We start from the raw sequence: 4,481 nt of genomic DNA, 5'->3' as shown, positions 1-4,481 counted from the left end.
ATGTGCGAAAATGCCTTGCGAGGAATGTGTTTGTCATGAACCAGTAGAAACGCTCCATTCACGTTTACATTTCGCTCAGAGTGGAAATATTACAACGGAGCGAGGATAGACAAATGAAACATTTATATTAGCTCATGACCTAAAACCGCTACAAGTTTATACGTAACCTGAGTTTGTACGTATTGTGTCTAGCTGTCTAGCGAATCTAAAGCCAGGTTCCTGGGACTTTCACCTTGTTAACGGTAATGAAAGATAATGCGCGAGCATAACATCTGCTGCTCGGACGATTCACTTGGCAAGTAAATACATTGCTCACTATAAGTACACTGCTCAAAAAACCTCAGGTAATAAACCTGTGTTTAAAACTTAATTCCTTGAAGAAGTTTATTCCTGTGCTTCTGCCTTTTAAAAGCAATTTAATTGAATTTCAAGTCACATAAAAAGAAAGGAAGAGTTTTACTTTGAAAGGATTCCATATTGTGTCAGTGTCGAGCTCGGACTTTTTGTTGTTTTAGAAATTTGTTCATGTATACCCAAAGGGCCAACTCGACTTTATATACTAGGTAAATGTAATCAAATATTACAAAGGGACAGATCGTGGTCTCCGATTCAATGTTTACTCCACAGGCTATACAAACGCCACAGTTAAATTGATTTAGTTACATTAGGCAACACAAAAACAAATAAGCAGAGGATTTGGGGAAATAAATATTTAAGTGAGTGAAAAATCCACTGCACCGTAAGGCGAGATCGCGGGTAAAGAATTAAATTAGCTGGGAGGCGAGGGCGGGCGGAATCACAACATATCTCTCCCGAATGTTTCTTTTAGTTACATACTCATGGCCGCAACTAGGGTAGACGAGGGTAATTTTACATGCTTTGTGGTTATTGCTGTAGCTATTTTCTGATTAGTTACTTGTTCCTTATTTTATGTTTTATTTTACTTTATTGGAGAACCAACAGAGATAGAATCATACAAAAACATATTATGCTACAGGTACTCTGAAAAAAAAAACTACCTCCTTACCGATTCTCACCAAAACATATTCCGATAATTTTAACAACAATAAGTAGGTACGCACTAAGTATTACAATAATTAAGTTAAAACTAAATCTAGTAATCATGCAAAAAACAAAGAAAACGTACAATTATTCGTACGTTATTCTGGGTCACTATTGTTCGCCATTTTTCAATCGATCGTTAATTTTCAGAAGCCTTCATTTAATTTGCAATTATTAAGAAGGTACGTACAGTCAAGTGTAAATGAACTCGTACAAAGTTTCAAAAATAAGTACCACAGACTCTTATTCCGACGCAATAAGGTCCTAGTAACATATTTTCCAGTGGTTCGAATAGATACTTATTTTTGCACTTGACTGTAGTCGTAAGTATCTAGTCTTCAAATGTTGTTAGTCGAATTTCACCCATTTCTACTAATCAGATCGACTTAAAATTTGGTTTGGGCTCAATCCGTCGGAAAAGGATTGTACGAGTGTTTTTGGGGTTCCGTAGTCAACCTGGAACCCTTATGGTTTCGCCATGTCTGTCCGTCTGTCTGTCTGTCCGTCCGCGGCTAAGCTGAGAGACCGTTAGTACCTACCAGAAAGCTGTAATTGGCATGAATATACATATCAGTCACGACTAAAAAGTGGTAAAATAAAAATGAAAAACAATTTTTTTTACTGTTCCTCCCATAGACGTAAAGTGGGGGTGATTTTTTTTCTCGACTAACCCTATAATGTGGGGTATCGTTAGATAGGTCTTTTAAAACCATAAGACGTATGTACGATTTTTCGATTCAGTTTGTTTCCGAAATATTCAACTTTAAAGTGCAAATTTTCATAAAAATCAAGCATCCCTCCCCGGAACCCTATTCAGATATGCTCTTGGCCAATTTTTAAAAAAAAACCACCTCATTATGATATAATTCATTGATCTGATGGTCGCGCATAAATGGTCGTTACATTTATTAGATGACGTTCCTAATTACCTGCCAGGCCACTATTAACAGTATCCTCGTAACAGTCGGAAGTGGGTCTCGCCGGGTATCGCGACCATAAATCACGGTGTCAAAGCAAATTGTTATCGAATTAGACAAGCCGGCCCGGCCCGGGGGAGCTGATGGATCCCAATGACGTAAGGACGTTGGCAATTTAGGAAAAACTGATGAAAACTATTCCATTTTGTTTTCTTTGTGTCTCGTCACGTAACGCAGAAATATTTTGCATGTTTTTCTACACTGAAAAGCAAAATTAGAGTTGCCTTGAATGGAACTAATTGTACTAAGTGACTTTATATTTACTACCCAATATATTTAGTTAGTAACTATGCGACGCTTTTTAGGTACACTGAGTACCTACCAATAGGGGATCTGCGAGCTTGAGCTGTAGACCTAGCAAAATGGCTCCGCCCTTTTGAAAACCATCCAGAATCTGAATACAGTTATTGAATGTGCTCACAAAATTTAACGTTAATCAGTTGAGAAATGCGATCTGTAGAGGAGAATAACCGGACATCCACCGGACTTCTGGATAGACATACGAAAGCCTTTTTACCCAAGCTGAACACAGATGTTTCACTCGCTCTTCGAGCTTCCTTTTTCATTTAACGTTAACAGATAATCATCAGATTAAACTTATTTTTCCCCCCATTTTTTATAGGACAACTAGAAAGGTAAAATAAATTATGAATGTGGGTGAAATTAAATTAAAAACGCACACAATAATCCATGATCTCTTAGTATTCTACGTGGCATAGTGTCACGATTTTCATACATAAATTTTGTACTGTTTAACATGTCACTCTAATGGTAGTACTCTCCTCATTACACAGCCTAGCAAGTGAAAAAAATGTATCCGAGGAATGAAGAACATCCTACCTTCTTTGAAGTCTGTCAAAAAAGTGTATTGCTCTGTATTGTTTCGCTGAACAACCCTAACATGACGTAGCATTTTAGAATTTTGATCAGTGTATGAAGAGGAAATGAAAATTTCTTCTCGTACTATACTAATGACACGCACGAGTTGGTGATACATACGAGGATGAAGGGCCCTTAACGCGGTCAAAATTAATGCCAAATGAAATGAGTACTCTTTAGAGTTTGAGAGCCACTCGTGAAGTCAATTAATTTCGACCACCAAATAACACTTGTGCAGCTTCATCGTCGGTCATCGATCAATCACTATTATTCACGACAAGCGGCGCATAAAACACATCCCCGTAGCTGATGTTGCTGTGTCACACACTTAAGAGAAGTCTCTTCGTTCCATTCTCCATACAAACGTAGTCCCGGTCTCATTTGAAAACTAGGCAACAGAAATAGATGAAATTTTGTAAGTATGGACTAGACGTAATTATCTATGCCTGTGTTTTTTTCAGATTTTCATTTAAATGTGTAATATCAGAATTACAGGAGCTCAAAAGTCGACACAAAAAAAAATGTCAACTTTGCACGAGAATTACAGACTAATAAAGCATTCTTACAAAAACTAAAAAAACCACAGGCATAGAAAATATAATGAATATCTTGACTGTAAAATATCATTGATTTCTGTGCTATACTTTTCGTATAATATGAGGACAACGAAACCCAAAATTCAACCGACCAAATGTTGAAAACCTATAGCTATCTCGATATAAATTAGGGGAGGCTGGGGTCAATTGGAACGTTTTTGATAAATTGAGTATTCTACCCTCATTTCCTACCAAACTGGTTTCTGGAATGGTGTTAGTTATAGTCAAGTTATCTAGCTATATGGTGAAAAATTTGATTTGACTTCATGAGCTACTAATAAATAGTTATAAGAATTTTAGAAAATCACGGTAAACGTTTCAAATGACCCCAGGGTTGGGTCAAATGAAACAAAGGTGGGGGGTAGTTGAAACAAAAAGAACAAAATATGTATTTACTACAATAATTATCATTAAGAACTTCATAACTTTAGAATCATATTAACCAAAGCCAATCTTTTGAATTTAAGATAATTATATATACACCTACCCCAGCCTAACTTATCATTTAGGACTGTATTATTTCAGTATTGAGATCGACTTAGTACAATACAATACAATACAAATATCCTTTATTGCACACAACAAATCAGTACAAAAAAACTACATATTACTAATTTAATCAAAATTTATAAGAGTTTCTCATACAAAATATAACACTTTTTTAGTAGGTATCTAACAATAGTAATCTTACATAAGATAATTTGGCAAATGACAAGATAGGTATAAATAATGGACAAAATATTGCTAACATAAGGAAAAAACGTATAGGAACATATCAGATCAACACCATATTATTCCGCCGCTTGCCTACGCGTTTTACGCTTGTTTAAAGGAATATCTTCGGTTTGTATTGTACAAATTCAGGTAGCATTCGCCACGATTAGTAGTTTTTTTTGCGGTTTCGAGTATCTGAAAAAATAAAAATATATACAATAAACATCGCATACTCAAAAAAAGGTACAGGGGT

This window comes from Choristoneura fumiferana, chromosome 17 (assembly GCF_025370935.1).
Source record: "Choristoneura fumiferana chromosome 17, NRCan_CFum_1, whole genome shotgun sequence".
NCBI classification, from domain to species: Eukaryota; Metazoa; Arthropoda; class Insecta; order Lepidoptera; family Tortricidae; genus Choristoneura; species Choristoneura fumiferana.
This window is presented reverse-complemented; position numbering follows the sequence as displayed.